The sequence below is a fragment of the Arvicanthis niloticus genome, chromosome 10, assembly GCF_011762505.2.
Source record: "Arvicanthis niloticus isolate mArvNil1 chromosome 10, mArvNil1.pat.X, whole genome shotgun sequence".
NCBI lineage: Eukaryota > Metazoa > Chordata > Mammalia > Rodentia > Muridae > Arvicanthis > Arvicanthis niloticus.
Window position 1 is genome coordinate 76,936,165 of NC_047667.1, and position 24,326 is coordinate 76,960,490.

General features: G+C 34.7%; 1 pseudogene; it reads left to right on the forward strand.

Moving 5' to 3' along the window:
* The first annotated feature begins 15,787 nt into the window (after positions 1–15,787).
* Positions 15,788–24,298, forward strand: LOC117716391 (uncharacterized; annotated as a pseudogene).
* The last annotated feature ends 28 nt before the right edge of the window (positions 24,299–24,326 follow it).

Here is a 24,326-nt window from a genome sequence, read left to right on the forward strand (position 1 = left end):
TTACAAATGTAAAGAATATGGCAAATCATTTATCACAAGTTCAATCCTTAGACCACAAACAAGATCCATGCAAGAGACTAACACGATAGGTAATTACTCTTCTAGTATTCATGCAGAAATCTATGATTTACAATGAGAAATGTATTCATAAGAATTTAAATAATGTTGAAACCTTACTCATTATCAGAGAACTACCGCAGGAAAGCTCTATATTTCATTAGGAATTGGAAACATTTTACCCAAAACAGCTTATATTCCTATTAAGTATTTATTTGGAAAAAATGAAAAAAAAGAGTTTACCCAGTACTATTCTGCCATCATTAATTAGTTATGGTATGGAGTTTATGTTCTAACAGACTAAAGAAATAGTATTTTAAAATGTAAGGATTTAAGCAAAGATAATATTAATAACTATCTTAATAAAAACCAGTTGCATAGTGTTATGTATGTTTTATTAGGGTAGAATATTGACATTTGTGAAATAAATGTTATGTGAAGATTATTGTTTTGTTAGTCTTTGAACTTTTTATAGAGTTTATATTATAGGTAATTTTAAAACTAAACTAATCCCTTCTTTGTCAATGTTTTCAATAAATACATTACAACTGTCTTCTATTAATCCTACCTTGGCGTGATTAGTATTCATTTTATTCTAGGATGATATCATTCTCATCCTACCTTTACTCATTAATAATACCAACAAAATCATGTCTCAAAAATTAACTTGATTGCTTTAGACAAATGCCAATACAGCAATTATAACATGTATATATCCCGAGAAGAGAATCCCTGAGGTTTTCTCTCTCTCTCTCTCTGTCTCTCTCTCTGTCTCTCTCTCTGTCTCTCTCTCTGTCTCTCTCTCTCTGTCTCTCTCTCTTTCTCTGTGTGTGTGTTTTATGAATAAAGTCACTGTCATTTCAAGGAACATAACTTCGTGTATATGGAAAAGTACAAAGTCAACCCGTTGTTGGGTGATGGGATTGAGGATTTAAGATGATAAATACTCCTGTGCACATATTTTGATATTCATTGTGTGTGCTGAATATAGTCTACTATAGAATTCTCCTGCATAGAAGTTTTATCCAAAATATTTGTCCCCTAGAGAAACTGGTTATCCTAAATGACCCAAAGCTGCCTCCTGTGTACATATATACATAATAAACCTGTCTCTCTTCTTCTTTATGGCTCTTAACCTGTGTACAGTGTTTAACTCTATGCAATGAATCTGCTGAGCTTTCTAGACACAGTGACTCAACATTGCAGATCATATCACTGGGATCACATCTGAACATAGCTTTTCAACAGAACCCTTCACTTTTTGCTCTCTGTCTTTTGAATATTGCCTTGAGACAACAGTCAGATCAATTAATGGAAACATGCTGAAAATGACAATTTTAAGACAATATTTTTTTAAACATGAATGAAGTACCTTGAGTCTTTTAAATGAATAGTATTAATAATTTTATTAAGGATGAAAATTTCCAGTGCATTGTCAGTAAGACTTCATAAATAATATTTTATGAATGTAGACAGAAAGAAGTTTATCAGAAATGAAAACTGTACTTAGAATTGTGCCTTTCACAATTCTATCTAGAGAGATTTTGGAACTCCAAGAGAGAACTGTATTGAAAGATAGCTGTCTGAAATCTGTCTCCAGCAGAACACAGGCAATCAGCTTGTAATGCATGATTTGACTTTGAGTTATTCATTCATTACTGCCAGTTAGCCTTTCCTGAGATTGCCTCTGAAAGCCGAGGCTAGTCCTTGGCACTTCACTCAGTTTTGGTTTCTTGAGCTGTGCTGAAGAATTTTAGTTCTATAAAATCCAAGTTGTAAATTGTTGGCCTTAATTCTGAGGAAATGGGATCTCTATTCAGAAAATACTTTCAAATAGATAGATAGATGATAAAAAGTTAGAATATACATAGGTATGTAGTGGACATATAACATGTACATAAATACACTTACCTAAGTAAATATTTACATATATACATATGTAATTTATGAATGTATTTTCTGAAATATATATGTATATATATATACATATATATATACATATAATCTAGGTTTATTTCTATGTACTTTATCTATCCTCCATCAATAATTATATTAATATAGATATAATATAAATGTATAAGTTTTATATATATATGTATTTCTTCTTAGAATCCACAACAGGAAGCTGTCAGGAGCAGACATTTCTCTAATCGGAATTGACATTAATATATAAATATTTGTAGCGTCAATTCTTTGGACTTCTGATGTTTTGAAAACCAACTATTTATGTAAGGTCACCTGGACTGTTGTCTGCTCACTCCTCTCAGCTATTTCTAAATAAAATATGGGAAATCTCCTAACAATAAACTCAAAGCCATAAATTTGCTATAGTCCCTTACCTCATAGGTTAACCATCCCAAATCAGTTAAAAAAGTTAAAGAAGGACTGGGTCTAGGCCTTGTATTCCTAAATGTGTTATACAGGCACATTGCCCATGAGAGTATCAATATTCATCTCACTTTTATATTAATAACAAGCTCATACCAATGAAAACCTTATATTTGAAATCAAAGTAAATTTTGTACCATTTAAGAAATTATAATTTCATCTTATTAATAATTATACAGATTTCTACCAATAGGTTATGGCTATACAATAAGTCCAAGCCAATCCTCCCTGTTCCAACAAAACCACTACTTTTCCCTAGAAAGACAGACCATTATTAACCACATTAGTCCCCAAGCCCAGGCAATAGGGGCGCTGACTCTTCTTTAACTTCTTCAAGCTGATTACCGGCGTTGAGATATTAGAAGAGGGGTGAGCAGTGAGGGGGGGAAGAGTAAGTTGATAAGCCTCTGATGCCGTGTCTTCACTGAATCCAGATGGAATTCCAGGACATCAGAGGTTTGGGCAGGTCTGCTCAGTATGCTTGATGAGTAGATACACCAAGGCTGTGTATTCTGCAATATACAACTCTCAGAACAAGTTTTAGTATCAAGAAAAAAAAATTTTCCCCTCCAGGGGGCTGACTTTTTTTTAAAGATGTTGGTTCTAACAACTTTTCTTTTTTTCCCCCTTTTTAAAATTGGTTGTAATATTTACATTTCACATTTTATCCCCTAACCCCACTTCCTCCCACCACCCAGAAACCTCCCATCCCATCCCTCTCCTCATGCTTCTATGAGGCAGTGACCGCACCAAACCCCCACTATCCCCTCCCCACCCTCACATTCCCCCCCACTCTGTGTTTATTTTTTTATGGGACCAAGAAACTCCTCTTCCACCTATGCCCGACAAGGCCATCCTCCCCTACATATACCTCTGGAGTCTTGGGTCCCTCCCTATGTGTTCCCTGGCTGGTGGTTTAGACCCTGGGGGCTCTGATTTTTGGTATTGTTGCTTTCCTCCTGGGGTCGCAAACAATTTCTGCTCCTTCAGTCCTCTCTCTAAGTTCTCTATTGGGAAACCCCTGATCATATCAGTGGTTAACTGTGAGCATTGTCCTCTGAGAGTGTTAGTCTTTGGCAGACCTCTAAGGAGACAGCTATATCATGTTCCTCAGATTATGCACTTTCAGCCATCCACAACAGTGTTTAGCTTAGGTGGCTGTACATGGGATGAATACCGAGGTGGAATGGTCTCCTGATGGCCCCTCCTTCAGTTTCTGTCCCATGTTTTGTTTCCATATTTGCTCCTTTGAGCATTTTTGTTACTTGTTCTAAGTAGAACTGAGGCATCCCCTCTTGGTCTTCCTTCTTCATGAGATTCATGTGGTCTGCTGGTTGAGTCTTCGCTAATCCTAGCTTTGGGACTAACATACGCTTAACAGTGAGTAAATACCCTGTGTGTTCTTTTGGAATTGGGTTAACTCACTCAAGATGATAATTTCTAGATCCATCCATTTACCTAAAAATTTCTCGAATTCATTATTTTTAATAGCTCAGTAATACTCCATTGTATAGATGTACCACATTTTTTGTATCCATTCCTCTGTTGAGGGACATCTTGGTTCTTTCCAGCTTCTGGCTATTATAAATAAGGCTGCTATGAACATAGTGGAGCATATGTCTTTATTATATGTTGGAGCATCTTCTGGGTATATGCCCAGGAGTGCTATAGCTGGATCCTCAGGTAATGCTATGTCCAGCTTTCTGAGGAACTGCCAGACTGATTTCCAGAGTGGTTGTACCAGCTTGCAATCCCACCAACAATGGAGGAGTGTTCCTCTTTCTCCGCATCCTTGCCAGCATCTACTATCACCTGAGTTTTTGATCTTATCCATTCTGATTGGTGTGAGGTGGTATCTCAGGGTTGTTTTGATTTGCATTTCCCTGATGATTAAGGATGTGGAGCATTTCTTAAGGTGTTTCTCAGCCATTCGAGTTTCCTCAGTTGAGAATTCTTTGTTTAGCTCTGTACCCCATTTTTAATAGGGTTATATGGTTGTCTGGAGTACAATTTCTTGAGTTCTTTGTATATCATGGATATTAGCCCTCTATCGGATGTAGGATTGGTTAGGATCTTTTCCAATCTGTTGGTTGCTGATTTGTCTTATTGACAATGTCCTTTGCCTTACAGAAGCTTTGCAATTTGATGAGGTCTCATTTGTCAATTCTTGATCTTAGAGCATAAGCCATTGGTGTTCTGTTCAGGAACTTTTCCCCTGTGCCTAGGTATTCAAGGGTCTTTCCCACCTTCTCTTCTATTAGTTTCAGTGTATCTGGTTTTAAGTGAAGGTCTTTTATCCAGTTGGATTTGAGCTTTGTACAAGGAGATATGAATGGATCGATTTGCATCCTTTTACATGTTGACCTCCAGTTGAACCAACACCATTTGCTGAAAATGCTGTCCGTTTTCCACTGGATGGTTTTAGCTCCTTTGTCAAAGATCAAGTGACCATAGGTATGTGGGTTCATTTCTAGATCTTCAGTTCTATTCCATTGATCTTCATGCCTGTCTCTGTACCAATACCATGCAGTTTTTATTACTATTGCCCTGTAGTATACTTTGAGGTCAGGGATGGTGATTCCCCCAGAAGTTCTTTTGTTGTTGAGAATAGTTCTTGCTATCCTGGATTTTTTGTTGTTCCAATTAAATTCCAATTAAATTTTCAAATTGCTCTTTCTATCTCTATAAAGAATTGATTTGGAATTTTGATGGGGATTGCATTGAATCTATAGATTGCTTTTGGCAAGATGGCCATTTTTACTATATTAATCCTGCCAATCCAGGAGCATGGGAGTTTTTTCCATCTTCTGAGATCTTCTTCGATTTCTTTCTTCAGAGATTTGAAGTTCTTGTCATACAGATCTTTCACTTGTTTAGTTAGATTCACTCCAAGATATTATATATTATTTAATTTTCATTTCTTCTTTTGCTTCTTGTACCAGGTAGAATGTAGAATTCAATATTTAATAGGTAGTAGTAAAATGGACATCAGTATCCATTTTTTTATCATATCAGTATTTTTTTTATAATGAATGCAATTGCTTTAAGTTGCCTTCAATGGGCATGATGTTGGCAGTATGATTTATATCTGTAGTTTTAAAAATTACTTCAGTAATTTATGTTCATCCCAAATTCTGTGTCCTTTCCAGTCCCCCTTCATAGTGTCCTTCCTCCCATGCCTGCTTCCCTTCTTCTCTGAAAAGATGTGCACCCCCCCCCCCCATATCTGCCATGCTTCACATCTAGTCTATGTGGGGTTAAGAACTTCCTTTGCCATAGAAGTCAGAAAGGCAACCCTATGTGATGGAGGCCTCATTCTAGCCCATGTCTGCTGTCTGTAGTTGCTCAGTTTCTGAGGACCAAGAATTATGAAGGTTAGTGAACTTGTTTGGTATTGCTATGGAGTTTGTAGATCCCTCATAGCCTTTAATATTTCTCCTAACTTTTCTGTAAAGTTGCTAACCTCTATCCAATGTTTGGTTGTTTGAAGCTACATCTGTTTTAGGCAGCTTTTGCAAATAGCTTCTCAGAGGACACTTCTAGTCTTCTGTCTGTAAGAATAACAAAGTATCAATGCCACTGTTGGGGACTGGTTCTTGGTCATGGGATGAGTCTCAATTTGGCCACTTACTGGTTGGCCATTACATCATTCTCTACTTCATTTTTGTTTCTACACAGGTTTTAGACAGGACAAACTTTAGTTTAAATATTTTGCTGATGGGTTGGTGACCTTATCCTTCTACTAGGAGAAATCCCTGTCTAGTGGAGGTGGCCTCTTCTGGTTTCATATATGCATTGTTAGGCATCATGTCTACATTCACAACCATTGACTTGGGGGGACATCCTAAATCCCTGCAGATATCTGGTGCTTAATAGAGATTACCCCCACTCCCTCTCTCAGCTGGTGCAGAATTCTTTCAATTATCATGAACAGCTAAACCTCTCACCTGCTTCTCTGCACAACTGATTCTGCCCCACCAATTTCTCTCCCCATGCCCTCTTTCACCAAGTTCTCTTGCTCCCTCCGGCTTCTATGAGTATCTATTTCTTCCTCTATGTAAGATTCAAGCATCTGCACTTGAATTTTTCCTTTTGTTTAATTTTTGTGCTGTGGGGTAGATCATGTTTGTTGAAACTTTATGGCTAATATCAACTTATCAGTGAGTACAGTATCAAACTGTACATGCCCTTTTCAGTCTGGGCTAGATCTTCTAGAAAAATATGTTTTAGTTCCATTCACGTGCCTGCAAATTTCATGATGTCCTTCTTTTAAAAATAAAATAGCAAAAGAGTATTCCATTGCAGAAATTAATCACATGTTCTGTATCCATTCTTTAGTTGAGTTACTTCAGAGTTGTTCCCAGTTTCTGACTATTGTGAATACTACTGCTATGAATACAGTGTCCTGCTATGAATAAGTGTCCCTGTGGTATGGTGGAGCATCATTTGTTTATATGACCTGTAGTATTACTGGGTTTTTAATTAAAACTATTTCTAATTTTCTAATAAACCACTGGACTGATTCCAAAGTGTTTGTACAAGTTTGCAACCCCACCATTAATGAAGGAGTGTTCCCCTTGGTCCATATCTGTGGCAGTATGTGATATCTCTTGAGTGTTTTATCTTAGCTATTCTGATTGGTGCAAAATAGAATATCAAAGTCACTAAATTGCATTTCCCTGATGACTAATGTTGCTGGACATTTCTTTAAGTGCTTTTCATCTATTTGAGATTCCTTTGTTGAGAATTTATTTAGTTCTGTTTTTAGATTGGGTTATTAGTTTTGGTGGAGTAAATTTCTTTAGTTTTCTATGTAATTTGAATATTACCCTTCTATTGGATGTACATTTAGAGAAGATCTTTTCCAAATCTGTTGGCTGTTGTTTTGTCCTATTGCCAGTCAGTGTTCTTTACCTTACAGATGGGTTTCATGAGGTCTCATTTGTGATTGGTAGATTTTTGCTACTCAGTAATTGTTGATATATTAAGAAGTTGTATCCTGTATGACTGCATTCAAGGCAATCCCATAATTTTTCTTCTATTATATTTAGTATATTTAATTTTATATTGAGATCTTTTATCCACATAGAATAAAGTTTTAATAAATATCAATCTATTTATTTCATCACATTCAGATATTCTGGTAGATCAGCCCAATTTAGAGAAGATGCTCTCTTTTTTTTCACTGTATGTAATTGGCTTATTTCTTTTTAAAAATCAATTCTCCACCACTGTGCAGGCTTATTTCAGGTTCTTTGATTTGTTTACATTGATTATCCACTCTGTTTCTATACCCATAGCACGCAGGATACAGAGTGTATACATAAACATGCCCCAGTTTAGGGAAATGCCAGAGCAGGGAGGCAGGAGTAAGTGGGTTGGGGGGTGGAAAGCACCATCATAGAAGTGGGGAATGGAAGATGACATAGAGGGTTTCCAGAAGGAATATTGAGAAAGGGGGAAACATTTGAAATGTAGATTTATAAAATATCCAATTAAAAAAAAAACTATATGTTGCAAGCCAATAGCCAACATCATGTTACAAAGAATGAAACTTAAACAATTCAACTGAAATCAGGCTCAAGACAAAGCTTTCACTCTCCCCCTATCTTTTCAATATAGTACTTGAGGTTTTAGCAAGAGCAATAAGAAAAGTAAAAGAGATCAAAGGGATACAATTTGGAAAGGAAAAAGTCAAAGTACCGCTATCGCTATCTGCAGATGATATGATAGTATATTTAAGGGATCACAAACTTTTACCAGAGAATTCTTACAGCTGATAAACACCTTTAGTAAAGAAGGTTTTTCAATACAAATACTATACATATCAGTACTACTCTATGATGCAAGCAATCAATGGTCTGGTAAAGAAATTAAAGAAACCACACCCAAAAATAGACACAGATTACATAAAAATATCTCACCCACTTGATCAATGTGCATGATGTTTTAATGTTTATTGGATTTGTTTTGGAGTTATATTATTTAATAAATTGTCATCAATGTTCATAAGAAAGATTGGTCTGAAATATTCTTAGTTGAAGCTCAGTGTGGATTAGATATCAGGTTGTCTCTGGTTTCATAGTATGAGATTCTAATGTTCCTTCTGTTTCTATTTTGTGCAATAGTTTGTGGAAAATTGGTATTAGTTCTTCTTTGAAAGTGTAGTAACAATGGGCATAAAAAACAAATATTCCTTGGTATTTTTTGTTGAGAGAATTTAATGACTGTGGATGCATTGAGTAAAGGGCATTATTTTCAGATGTCATATTGCTTGATTTTTCCATTGATTAGTTTTTGTTGAAAGTCTATTTTATTATATATTATAATGCCTGCTTGAGTTTCTTCTTGGTTATGTTTGCTTGGAAATATTTGTCAGTCTTTCATTCTGCGATAAAATATATTTTGTGAATATATGTTTCTTGTCTGCACGCAGAATAATGGGTCCTATTTTCAAATTAATTCTGTTTACCTTTTTATTGGTGAATATATATCATTAATATTTTGAGATATTAATGACCAATGACTTTTATTTCTTAACTTTTTTACTGGATATTTCATTTATATTTCAGATTTATCCCCTTACTCACTACCCCTCCCATGAACCTCCTATCCCATCCCACCTCCTCCTGCTTCTATGAGGATGTGCCACCACTTACCCCCCCCCAATCGCATGATTTGTCATGAAATATCTTAGTATCTTAGTGATTGAGAGTTTTGCTCAGTATAGTAGTCTGGGCTGGCATTTGTGTTCTCTTAGGGTGTATATGATATCAGTTCAGGATCTTCTGGCTTTTATAGACTCTGGTGAGAAGTCTGGTGTAATTCTTATAGGTCTGCCCTTTTATGTAACTTTACTGTTTTCCCTTACTGCTTTTAGTAAATTTTTTTGTTTTGTACATTTGTTGTCTTGATTATTATGTGACAGGAGGTATTTCGTTTCTGGTCTAGTCTATTTGAAGTTCTGTAGGCTTCTTGTTTATTCATGGCCATCTCTTTCTTTAGGTTAGGGAAGTTTCTCTCTATAATTTTGTTGAACATATACTGGCTCTTTAAGTTGGGAATCTTCACCCTCATCTATACCTATTATCCTTAGGTTAGGTTTTCTCATTTTGTCCTGGATTTCTTGGATGTTTTGGGTTAGGAGCTATTTGCATTTTACATTTGCATTTTCTTTCCTGGTCCAATTTAGTTGGTGTTTTATAAGCTTCTTATGTGGTTATATGCATGTCTTTCCATAAGTTGGAGAAATTTTTGACTATCACTTCATTGAAAATATTTTCTCATCCTTGGAGCTGGGACTCTTCACCTGCTTTGTAACCTCTTATTCTTAAGTTAGGACTTTTCATACTATGCCAGATTTCCTGGAAATTTTTGTGTCAGGCCTTCATTAGATTAAATTTTTTTTAATGTAACAGTTTCTTCTACTGTATCCTAACACTTCAGATTCTCCCTACAAACTCTTGTATTCTATTGGGGATGTTTATATATGATGTTTCTGTTCTTTTTCCTAAGTTTTCCAATTCCAGGATTCACTCAAATTTTGTTTTCTTTATTGAGTCCATTTCTATTCTCATGTCTTGAACAGTTTTATTCATTTCATTCTCCTATGTAATTTTATTTTCCTGGGTTTTTTAAAGAAGTTTATTAGTTTCCTCTTTAAAGGCCTCTACTTCTTTGATTATAGTTTCTGTATTGCTTTGAGAAATTTATTAATTTCTAATATAAACACATCTATTATCATTACAGGACTTGATTTAAGGGCATTTTCTTTGTCTTTTGTTGTATTAGAATATCCAGGGCTTGCAGTGTTGAGATACTTTTGCTCTGAGGGTGCCATGAAGTCTTGATTCTTGTAGTTCTTGTTTAGGTTCTTATTGGGCCTTTACCCATCTAAGTTTCCCTGAATGTTCCTTATATATCAGTTATAGGGAAGACAGACCTAAGTCTAGATGTTGACTGTGCAGTAGGCCTTATATGAGCAGCCATGTACAAGTTGTTTTTGGTATAGCAGGTCTGGAATGTTTGGTGGGCCTTGTCTTTCCTTGGTAGGACGGCCTGGATGATAATTGTTAGTCTGGAGTGACAGAAGCCAGCAGAGCAGTGGACAGAAAATGGAGTCCCAGAGAGAGCCTGAATCTATCTCAGGGATATTAGGCATGGCCCAGAGGATAGGCAGAAGTATAGGGAATAAGTGATCTGACTTCATTGTTTCTTCTTCAGCATGCTTGGATGTTCCTTGTTTGGTAGCCATGATGGAAGCCAGAAAATACAGTGGCTAGGCTGATTCTGAGTTTTTGATAGTAAACATAGTAGCACAGGGAAATCTCTATGCATATGTTTGTATGTATTATGTTACCCTTTACCATAGATGTATACCTAAGAGTAATTTGTCATGTGTTTAATGGTAATAAACACTTAGCAAGCATCTAAACAGTATTTCTAAACAGCTACCCAATTTTGTACTCTTTCTAATACTCTGTGTTCTCAATTACTATATTGTTAGTACTTATTACTATCACTTTCCTGAGTACTATCTCTGTCTTGTGGTCTGCAACTTGAAAAAATTCAGTTGGTTTTCCATAATGAGTGGTGGGTGAAACCTACCACCACACTCTATGTACCTGCAGGTTTGTAAACATCCTCTGGATATAAAAATCTATGACGTCTCCCTTATATCCACCATCTTGCCCAGTACCTTAGTATTCCATCCATTATTTCTTTATAGTCCAAAGTACTGTGCCAAATGTGTATCATCATTTACTAGAGTCAAAGGTAAAAATAAAAATCAAATAAAATCAAATATATTCATGGTTAAACTCTTTCTTGACAGAATCTCAGAGTGTAAAGCTGGTTATCTTTGAACATGTTATATTGCTTGGATCCAGTGTTTTTGTCTTTTCTTTATCAGACACAAAAATGTCATACTAACATATCCATGGGCCAATTAACAGAGGTAATGTCTCAATCTAAGTGATTTTTCTTAGGTGTGTCAGGTTGAAAACCAAGCTCTGTTAGTAAAGTTTGATATTGCTTTGATGAAATAATTTGACCAAAAGGAACATGAGGAGAAAAGGATGTATTTTACTCACAGTTCCACATAACCATTCATCTTCAATGATGGCTATATAGCAATGAGGGCTATAACTCATGGCAGCAAGGAACATAAAAATAAGAGCTAATACATAGGGTGTGGAGCAAAGCTGCTTACTGGCTTGTTCAGACTGCTTACCTGTATAAGGCAGGACCACAAGCCCAGGGATTGTATGACCACTAATGGATATGACTATCACACATACATCAAGAATTTTAAAAATGCCTTTCACGCTTGTGGACAGCCTAATCTTTTGGAAGCATTTTCTCAATGTAGGTTCCTTCCTTTCAGTTTAATCTAGCTTGTGTAAAGTTGACAAAAGTCTAGCTAAGATAACTGACACTCTTTGATACACAAAAGCATCCCTCTCCAATTAAAAATGGTGTTCTCATTTATTTACCCCTAAGAAGTCATGTTAATATTTATATCACACTATAAAAATGAAATGTTCCACAGTCTTTACAATTTTAAATACATTAAAAGTTTAGTGTCTTTACATATCCAAAGTCCCTTAAATGACCAAAGTCTTTCCATGTTGTGCTCTTTTAAAAATAAAAATTAAGCTACAAATTTTCTTCCTTAGTGAGTCACCATATAAACAAAGCAACATCAGCCTCCAACATGTGTAAATAACATTATGCACAGTTATCTGGGAATCACTCAATATCTTCTGGATCCTTCTAAACTGCTTGGGTCATTTCTCTGGCTTTTCCTTGTGCAGCATACATAGCAAACTATATCTGCTATACAGCAGCTTATTCCATTCCACTGATGCTGGAGTTCTTGGTATTCATTCCATGTTACTGGCTTTATACAAATTCTGACATCCCTTGCTACAGCTGTGTTGTACCTTCACCAGCAGTCTCACCTGGGCTTCCTTCAGAGATTCCAACACTGCCACAAGTTGCCAAGCCTTAGCTGCCCTACATGATCATTAAATGTCTTCAAAATGAGTACTGTCTAGCTAAATCAAACACTACCAAGTTCAGTGCCCAACATGAGCTATGCTCTTACCAACATCTGGAAGAGAAATTTTGTGTTTTGAATTTGAAGTAATTCTTCCCAGAACATTTCCTCTCAAAAATGCTAGATCCTTATTAGTCATAGTTGATTCTTCAAGCATACCAACCAGACACCACAATTTTGTCACTCATAGGGCCTGTTACAGTATGTATTTCCCTCTGAAACTTAACAAGCTAGACTTCCATTGTCTATACTATTCTCAACATTCTCTGAGTCTAAGCTCCTACACAATATCTCATTGAGCTCTCGAAAGTTAAGCTGCTTTTCTAGCCCAAAGTTCCAAATCTCTTCCACCAATCCTGTCCAAAACAATATGGCTAGGTCTCTCAGAGCAATGTAATGATGCCTGACCAAAATCTATATTCTTCAGGATTCTCTAGAGTAATAATACTTGTGAAATAATCTGCTTATATAGAAAGCGGTGTTATTGACATTATATACTGTCTGCTGACCAGGTAATATAACAATCAATGGTTGTAAACAGAAACTAAAAGATCAGAGCAATTGGTGAATCCAAAAAGATGAATGTATACACTGGAATACTGAAGGGTTAATCTTTAATGAAAGTTCAAGAATAAACATGCTAGCAAGTTGAGGACACACAGACAAAAAGCATGTCTTCTTTCCCATCCTTATAGATGTTTCCAGCATAAGGTGTGGCCCAGATTAAAGTTGTGTCTTCACACAGAATCTGATTAAAGGTATTTGTTTTTCTAGCTCAATATTCCAGACTAGAAGTAGATTCAACTCTACCCACCAAGCAAAATATTTCCCAGGTATGCAGTCCAACTCATGGTTATAGTTTTTTTTTTTTTTTTTTTTTTGATGTCATCAAATTGACAACCAAAAATAGCCATCACATAAGACATCTTAAGTACCAACAATGTAAAATCATAATCTGAAGGAGCAGACAGGACTCTGAGAGGTTAACATGCACTATTATGCAGGTATTTCCCAATTACTCGGTTGTTGCAATGAAAATCAAGGCGATGTGAATCAGAGCAGTTCATTTTTATTAGGTCAATCCTGCTCAATGATGGGTCAGATTGCACCTTGTCATAACTCTGCAGTCTTAGGTTACAGTTTTCAGAGTCTGGCAGGTTAGATTTCCTCAAAAAACTTGTGAAATTCTCCATGGATGCTGGTTGCCTATTATGAACCTTCCCTTCAAAGTTTTTCCCAGAAAGTCTTTGAACCGTAATGAGTTCCTTTTATTTGCTTTGAGTTAAGGGTCCAAAATTATTCTTTTGCTTATGGATTTGGACTCTACAAGATAATTCTGTTGAAAGGTCATTCTGGCTGTAACATGGTAACTTTCCAAAGTCACCTAAATGAAAACGTAAATACAAAACATATGGAATGCGGGTAGTAATTTATTGAACTTTGTATTCATTATAACAATCACTTTGAATCACTTTATTGAGTCAGTTGTTTTAGCATAATGCTTTAATCACAGCACATGGAAGGCAGAGATAGGTGGATACCAGCATCCTAGGCTAGCCTGGTCTACAGAGAAAGATAGAAGATTTTCAGCGCTACCTAAAGAAACCCATTCACAGGGAACAGAATCAAATAACATCAAACAATTTTTTTAAAATTAGGTAGATTTTGTTTTCTTTAATGAGAATGAAATATTCTTCTCTGTATCTGTAGATTAATTTTGTGTTAAAAAATATGTTTTTCTATATGTTAGAATAGCTAATCCAGATTGTTTCTGGAGTCTGATTGCTTGGAAAATATTTTAGCCAGTGCATATTTGCCTGGAAAAAAATTTTCCAGCCCTTTACTCTCTCTCTCTCTCTCTCTCTCTCTCTCTATCTCTCTCTCTCTCTCTCTATCTCTCTATCTCTCTCTACCCTCTCTCTCTCTTCCTCTCTCTCTGAGTGTATGTGTGTGTTTGTGTGGGTGTAATTGTGCATTTTTTAGCTTCAAATGTTTTGTTTTTGATGGTATAGAATTACTTATTGCCTGTATCCTGTCTCCTGTCTTCTTAGATGTAATTTCTTTTTTGGGGGTTGGAGTTTTGCTTCTAGTATGTTCTGTAAAACTTGATTTGTGGACACATATTGTTTAAATTTGGATTTTTTCTTGACGTATTTTGTTTTCTTCATCTATGGAGATTGAGAGTTTTGTTATGTATAGTACTATAGGTTGGCATCTGTGGTTTTGTAGACGTTGCAATATATCTATTCAGACCCATGAAGCTTTAAGTGCCTATTTCGGGAATTTGGTATAATTGTGATAAGTTTGCCTATGTGTATTACCTTCCCCCTTTAACACTTCTCTTTTAATAACCTTTCTATGTTCTGTAGAATTACTCTTCTGTTTGCTATGCAGTGAGAGGATTTTCTTTTCTGATAATGTTTAATTGGTGTTATTACATGTTTATAAACATGTCTTTCATTAGTTTGGGAATGTTTTCTTCTATGATTTCATTGAAAATAATTTCTGTTCCTTGGGCTAGAACTCTTCACGTTCATCTATTCCTATAATTCTTTGGTTAAATCTTTTCATGGTATCCCAGATTTTCTGAATATATCATGTCATGATTATATAAATATAATATTTTCTTTCTTTGATATACCATAACATGTATTCTCAATGATTAGTATTACTGGAGGCAATTGCATAAAAAGTACTATTCAATTACTAAAAAAATGTGTTTCTATTTCACCATGTCTGCCTGATGAACCCATATAGTTTATGAAATAGTACATTCTGTCATACTTAAGCTGCAATCCTGTTTTACAAAGTTTTTGCATTTGTTTTGCCATGATTCTAAATATTTTTAATTGTAGTATAATTTTTTCTAAGACAAAATTATTTGCATTATAGTCCATGTTTATTGAAAAGTACAAAGAAAATTTGAAATCTCTCTGTGAACTAGACCTTCATCTTGCATTTCTGAAATTTCTTAACCTTCACCTCATTGGCATAGAGCCTTAAAATGTGAAAATCATAGCAGAATGAAAGAGAAAAAAATAAAAAAGAAACCTATGTAAAATTTCAATTAATCATTGAGGCACAATTTGAGTTCTTATTAGTATTTTTTGTAGACTGATAATAAATCATATGGATGAGGTTTTTTTTAGGTAAGCACAGTGTCTCTCTTCATGTTGTATAGTCTATTCTTCATAGAAAGTAAATGACAAAGCATTGGGTAGAAAAAGGTACTTTTACTATAGCACTTTCTGAGCTCTTATCAGTTCAGAGTTGTAAACGTGGATGATATTGTTGGAGGCTGAAGTTCAGCTGCGTTCAGTGACAGGTGAAGGTACTAGAATTGGTGCAGTGCTGTCATATTTACATGTGAATAATTATTTTTGCTATTTAATCCAAAAGAATCAAACTCACTTTAAAAGGAAAGAGGTAAGAAAATATAATCATGAGTCTTTCTTTAAAACAACAAAATCATGGTATTTTAGAATGGAAAATGGAAGCTAAGAATAATATCTCGTTGGAGAAAATAGTGAGGTAGGAATTGATTGCCTCGTTTCTTCTCGGTCACAGGCAAGTGTTTTGTTTACCTATTATCAGAAATAATTTCAGCTGGAGTTACCTCACAGATACTGACCATTATTGCAAATAAAGGCATCGTTTTTTGTTGTTGTTGTTGTTGTTTTTGATAAAGTACCTCAGGCAAAGGTAAAGAAAACAAAAGGTGAATATCAATTTAAACTATATTCAGCCTCCATTTAAAATTACAATCTGCCTGTTAGTTACATAGTAGGTCACCACTGCTACCTACCCAACTCTATAGAGAAATACACCATCTTCTGGAAAAACAGAGCAGCCGAAGGCAGGAAAGGATTTTTTTTCCTTCTGCCTATATAAGCTCATGATCTCTGGAGCAGTTTTCTGGCAGAAGGCAAGAAGTTCTGATTCCTGCTTTCCACACTTCAGTTTTATCAGGGACAGGGTGGAGGACTAGTTGCCTACCAATAAATAGTGGCATCGGGAAGGTGTAATTTTCATATAAAATTTTGTGAAACATTCCATTCTAAAGAAGAAAGAAAAGATGTGTTATTTTCAGGTAAATTGCTTTTTCCAGAAATAACATTTTTATTATATTTTTTAATTTTTATTTGTTTTTACAGAAATAACCTCATTATTATAACATCCAAACTTTCACTGTGCTAACTCACATTTACAAAAAACCTTTCATATTATTTTGTTTAAATTTATATAATAAGTTATATAACATATTATTTAATAAATAATTTAATCATATATTAAATTATGTAATAAATGTATAATAAGTAAATTATATATTGCTTGTTAATTTATATAATAAATACATACTATATAATTTATATGATAAACTGAGAGTCTATTGCCATAGGTCTCAGCTTTCCTGCTGCTGCAACTCTTTAATACAATTCTCAGGTTTTATTGACCCAAACCATGAGTTTATTTTTGTTGCTAGTTCATAACTGCACTTTTGCTACTGCTATGAAGCATGCTATGAATTACATAATATGTAAATATCTCTGCTTTCTCATGGCTAGAAAACCACCATTAGATCATTTAGGAGATTATGCCATTTGACCAAGAAAAGTGTCAAGATCCACACGTTGAGAACTGCTAGACTATTGGATCTTTGCAGAGAAGTCAAATACTCTTTTTCATAGATCATAAGTCATCAAAAATCAATATTAGTTACTGATAACATATAATTTACATAGGTAACTAATATTTTATTGGGTCAAATATAGATCTTAGCCAATAGACATGAGGGAAAATGGTTAATTTAATTTCAGGGTCTACTGACATTCATTGATGTGGCTATTGAGTTCTCTAAGGAGGAGTGGGAATGTCTCAATTCTGCTCAGAAGGCCTTGTACAGAGATGTCATGTTGGAGAATTATAACAACCTGGTTTCTGTGGGTAAGAATATTTTTATTTCATAACTTTAACTTCACCTCAGGAGTGTCTAAAAGTTCTTTTAGTATTTGAATTTGGCCTTTATTAATTATAGGTATTGATTAGTAACATATTTACAGCTAATATATTATGTACATTTATCTTGATTTTACATTTAACCTAAAAATCCTTCAATATTAGTTACTTATTTTTAGGCAGTCATTACCAGTTATATGTGAATCCACTTTGCCTTCCACAGTTGACTTTATCTGATGCTATAATTTAAAAAAGATATTCAGAGTTTGAAAAACAATTGAGTTGTGAAGACTCTAAAACATTTTGGAAAAACATGGCTATAAAAAAGTCATTCATGCATTTTCAAACTTCCCTTCATGTTACATTATGGTACATTCCTATGCAAGTACCCAGGTGCATTCAATGGTATATTATTATGTATATTTGAATATGCAGGTGTTGCACTTTCAAAACCAGGGGTAATCATCTGTCTTGAACAACAAAAAGAGCCCTGGATTGTTGATTGAGAGAAAACAGAAGTAAGAGAACCAGGTAATCTGTAATGAAATAGTATGTGATGTGATAACTCTAAACCAAGGAACAATCTAGTCCTGAAGTGTGGTTTTTATTTTATATTAAATCTATCTTACATAGAGATAATTCCTAAGCATTTAATTCAGAATACTGTACCAAAGAAATATAAACCATGGCTGTTATTTAATTTTTGCCTTATATTATTTGAATAGTGGTAGTTTGAAATGTAATATATATATATATATATATATATATATATATATATATATATATATTTAAATTGGCCCTAGTGTGTAAGTGCCCTCCCTTGTGTTTCTTGTTCTCTATTCTATGCCCCATTCCATGATATAATCTTGAGTATATTTCTTTTGTCTTCTATAAAAAACAAACAAGTATATTCACGTTCATAGCTAGCAACATAGATATTCTATATATAACAGATATGCCCATATCTCAAAAGGTATATTGCCACATGAAATTAAGCTTGCATTGGTTGATTTTTTTCAAAGTTTCTCATTCATATTGATTGTTTCTCTCCTTATCCATTTACCTAAAAATTCCTTAAAACATAAAATAATGAAAAATTTCATGAAACCTAATAGATTTATACAGCTTACAAATAGTAAGTCAAGATGAAATGGACTGATTCCCTGAACCCAATTTAGAAACTCCCTTTTCCAATTTTATATTTCCTCTATGTCTACCCATCACTATCCATATAAGTATACACTACACTAATAAGTTTTATAAAAATGAGCATTAGTTTCTCACTAGATATGATCAACATCATGGGTTTTACAATACAGAGTGTCCATCAATTAAACAATACATTGTGACACACAACAGGAACCCACTCACAGAGATGATTTTACGTAAATGTAAATACACAGCAAAAAAATACACACACACATATACACACACATGCACAGGTACACAAATGTAGGCACTTAAAATATAATTAAAGGAAAAAGGAGAGAAAAGCTTTTAACACGAGAATGAAGGTGGGGAATGTGGAGTCTTACCTTGGACATGCTGGAAGGAAAGAAGGGATGGTAAATAGGATGATGTTCCTACTTCAATTGAAAATATATTTTAATTGGTTAATTAAACTAAGTTATTTTTATCACTTTACATAAAGCTTTCTTGTTATATGGGTATTCCTCTTGTTTGATTAGATTTGTACCAAGATATGCCATTTTATTTCTGGCTATTGTGAAGGTAGTTATTTTACTTATTTTTTCTTCAGGCCATTTATCAATTGTATGAAGGAGGGCTACTGAGTTTTTCGGTTAACTTTGTAACTGTCCATTTTACTGAAGCCATTTTTAGCTGTAAGAATTATTTGATGGAGTTTCTCAGTCATTTACATATACTATTATATCATCTGTGCATTGCAATATTTTCTCTTTAATACTTTTTAAAGATTTTTAAAATCATTTTATATATTTCCTCCCAAATGTTGCCACCCGGTTTCTCTTCCCAAACTTTTCCATCCCAGACCCACACACATTTGCCTCTGAGAGGGTGTCCCCCCATGGTGTGCTCCTGCACATCAAGTCTCTATAAGATTAAGTACATACTCTCACTGAAACCAAACAAAGCACTCCTCTGCTACATATGTGCCAGGGGCCTTGAACCTGCTCTTTGCTTACTAGATTAGTACCCCAGTCCCACAGGGCACTGAATTGGGATCAGAAGACCTGGAAGAGAGAATTGGAAGACAGGGTACACAAAGAAATAGCGGCTTGTTTATAGGCTGATCAAACCGCTGATTTTACTTTTTTTACACAGGGGTTATATACACAAAATGGCAGGATGTGGGGAAGGGGATGATGCAGGAGCATAGGTGTTCAGGGGGAGTACAGATATCTAACAGAACAGAGTGTCAGCTGGGTGAAGGTTCAGGGGACAGTTCACTATGACTCCTCCTATGATTCATTTTCCCTTATCTAAGTTGGTACTATCCACCAAGGGTAGCCAAGGTCTATGATTATCTACAAGACAAATGACTACTTGTTCCTATCCAGGCTGATAAATTTCCACCAAGGCTGCATGTTTACAATATCTTATAATTATCTCTTTCAGTGTTTTTCCACAGAAACCAGAGAATTTGTGTTAGCAGGCTGACTTAGGCCTATGGCTGATTTTAGACCTTCAGTGAATAAGCAAAGCTGCCCCTGACAGCTTAATCTCTGGGAGCTCACAGAGATCCTGAGTAGTTGACATTGTTCATCTTCCTATGGGGTTGCCTTCCCTTTCAGCTCCTTTAATCCTTCCTCTGTTGCTTCCATAGGGTTCCCAACCTCAGTCCAATACTTGGCTATACATCTGCTTCTATCTTAGTCAGCTGGTGGTAGAGTCTCTCAGGTGCCAGCTATGCTAGACTCCTCTCTGCAAGCACAACATGGTATTAATAACAATGTCAGGGTTTGGTGTCCACTGACATCCCAAGTTGATCACTGTATATCTTTGCCTTTACTTTCTGCTCTATTTTAGTTGCAGAATTTCTTTTTGTAAGAAAAAATTCTGAGTCAAAACTTTTAAAGGTGGGTTAGTGAACCCATTCCTCTTCTTTTACAATTCATACCTTCTTGATGTCCTTTAGTTGCCTTATTGATCGAACTAGAAATTTAAGTAGTATTCTGAGGAAACAAGGAGAGAATAGACAGCCCTATCTTGTTCTTCACTTTAGTAGACTTTTTAAACGTTTTTCTCCATTTAATTTAAATTTGGCAATTGGCTTGTTCTTTATTGCCTTTCTTGAATTTAGCTGTATGTCTTGTATCTGTGATCTCTCGAAGACTTTAATATGAACAGGTATTGGAATTGTTTAAAGGATTTTCATTGTCTATTATAATAATCTTAGTTTTCATTTATTCAGTTTGCTTATATATTGGATTACATTGGTAGATTTTTATGTATTGAATGACCCCTTCGTACCTGAGATGAACCATTCTTGATTATATTGCATGATGTTTTAGATGTCTTCTTGGATTGTAGTTTGTATTTATATTAATGAGTATTTTGCATCATTGTTCATAATACAAATTGTTCTTTTTGTTTTTTGTTTGTTTGTTTGTTTGTTTTGATTTTTTGAGACAGGGTTTTTCTGTGTAGCCCTGGCTGTCCTGGACCTCACTCTGTAGACCAGGCTGGCCTCGAACTCAGAAATCCTCCTGCCTCTGCCTCCCAAGTGCTGATATTAAAGGCATGCACCACCACTGCTAGGCTGGAAATTGTTCTTAAACTTCATTTGACTTTTGTATATTTGTGTGGTTTAGGTATCAGGGTCAATGTGTATTAGTAGAATGAGTTTGGCCATATTTCTTCCATTTCCATTTTGTGGAATAGTTTGAGGAGCATGGGTATTAGCTTTTCATTGACATTATGATAGAATTCTCTGCTAAAAGCATCTAGTCATGAGCTTTTTGATGCTGTTGTTGTTTCTGTTGAGAAATTTTTAATGACTGCTTCAATTTCCTATGTTACATTGTTTACCTGATCTTGATTTAACTTTGTTATGTGGAGTCTATCAAGAAAATTGTACATTTCATTTATACTTTCTAATTTTTGACACAGAGCCTTTTGAAATAAGAATTATTGATTCTTTGGATTTCCTTGAGGTCTGTTGTTATATCCATGTTTTCATTTCTGATTTTTCCATTCAGGATATTTTCTCTCAGATTTTTAGTTAGTTCAGCTAAGGTTTTATCTGTCTTGTTGATTTTCTCATAGAACCAGCTCTTAGTTCCTTGATTCTTTTTCTTGTTATCTTTGTTTCTACTCTTTTGCTTTAAGCTATGAGTTTTCATTCCTGCCATCTATTCATCTTTGATGTCTTTGTTTCTTTTTGTTCTAGTGCTTTCATGTGTGCTTTTAATTTGCTAGTATGTGCTATATCTGTTTTCTTTAAGAAGGCAGTGTTATGATCTTTCCTCTTAGCATTGCTTTCAGTGTATCTCATAAATTTGAGCATAGTTTGCCTTAATTTCCAGTGAATCTAAAAATTCTTTAATTTTTTCATCTCTTCTTTGACTTCATGGACATCAATTTAAGAATTATTCAATTTCTATGATTTTGAATGCATTCTGTTTTTCTATTTTTGAAATCCAGGTTTAAATCGTGGTGCTATAAAAATATACAAGGACTTATTTCAGTCTTCTTTTATTTAATGAGGCTTAATATAGGACAAAGTATATGGTCAATTTTGGGTAAGGTTTTGTGACCTAAGAAGAGTATATATTATTTTGTGTTTGGGTAAAATGTTCTGTATATATTTGTTAGGTCTATGTGATTCATAATATCTGTTAATTTTCTGTTTTGATTATTTGTCTGTTGCTGAGAGAGGGGTGCTGAAATCTCCCACTATTATTGTTTGGTGTTCCTTATATGTTTTGAGCTTTTATAAAGTTTCTTTTATGAATCTGGGTTCATATCTGCTCTAAAAGTTCAGAATTGAGACTTCACTTGGTAGATATTACTCTTATATATATAAAATGTTGTTCCTCATCTGATCTGATTATTTTGGTTAAATATCTTTTTAATTAGATATAGGAATCTCTACTCTTGCTTGTTTCTTGTGTTTATTTGATTTGAACAACTTTATATCAAGCACTTTCTTCTGATGTAGTGTTTGCCTTTTTTTTTCTGAGGTTTTTATTGTTTTAAACAACAAAGGGATGAATTTTGATTACACATCCATACATTTAGTCGGTTTTTTAATTAGGAAAATTCCATCATTTTTATTGACAGATGAGGAATGCTTGTTAATATCTGTTATTTTGTTATTGGTGCAGGGTATATGTGTGTGCACGTGCATGTATATGTTTGTGTGTTTCTCTTCTTTTGCTTTTCCACATTCACATTTGGTGTGAATTATTTATTTCTTGTTTTGGGGGGTATATTTGCCTTTGTAGTGCTTGAGTTATCCTCCCACTATTATTCATAAGGCTGTATTAATGGAAAAATTTTAATGTATTTGCTTTGCTTATGGATTTTTTGGTTTTCTTCATTGGTGGTAATTTACTGTTTTGGGTGATATAGGTTCTTGTCAGATATCTGTAGTATCGTATGTCTAGGCCCTTCCAGCTTACAGATTATCTGTTGAGAAGTCAGGAGTAATTCTTATGACATTGTCTTTATATGTTTTTTAAACTTTTACTCAGGCAACATTATGCATTCTTTCTTCTTTACTGTATATTTCCACATGTTTCAGGTCATAAAGGAGAAGGCACTCAGAAAGCCAAAGTACTTACCCAGACACCAAATATTCAAGCTCACCAAAGCATCCATAAAAGAGACAAACCTTACAAATGTAAAGAATGTGGGACATCTTTCTCCTGTTTCTCAAGGCTTAAAGTTCACCACAAAAACCATACTGGAGACAAACCTTACAAATGTAATGAATGTGGAAGATCCTTCTCCCATTCATCATATCTTAGAGTTCACCACAGAATCCATACAGGAGACAAGCCTTACAAATATAATAAGTGTGGTAAATCATTTATACAGTCCTCAGATCTTAAAATTCACTACAGAATCCATACTGGAGACAAACCTTACAAATGTAATGAATGTGGGAGATCCTTTGCCCGTTCCTCAGGTCTTAGAGTTCACCACAGAATCCATACAGGAGACAAGCCTTACAAATGTAATGAATGTGAGAAATCTTTCACCCATTCCTCAAGTCTTAGTGTTCACCTTAGAATCCATACAGGAGACAAGCCTTACAAATGTAATAAGTGTGGTAAATCATTTACACGGTCCATAAAACTTAAGGATCACTACAGAATTCATATTGGAGACAAACCTTACAAATGTAATGAATGTGGGAAATCCTTCACTCGTTCTTCAAATCTTAAAGTTCACCACAGCACCCATACAGGAGACAAACTTTACAAATGTAATAAGTGTAGCAAATCATTTACATAGTCCTCACAACTTCATGTTCACTACAGAATCCATACTGGTGAGAAACCTTACAAATGTACTGAATGTAGGAAATCCTTCACCAGTTCTTCAAATCTTAAAGTTCACCACAGCATCCATACAGGAGAGAAACCTTACAAATGTAATGCATGTGGGAAATCCTTCATACGTTCTTCAAATCTTAAAGTTCACCACAGCATCCATACAGGAGACAAACCATACAAATGTAGTAAATGTGTTAAATCATTTCTACATTCATCAAAATTTCATGTACACTACAGAATTCATACTGGTGAGAAACCTTACAAATGTAATGAATGTGGCAAATTCTTCACCACTTCTTCAAGGCTTAGCGTTCACCACAGAATCCATACTAGAGACACACCCTACAAATAGTAAGAAGTGAAGTAAATCATTTACACAA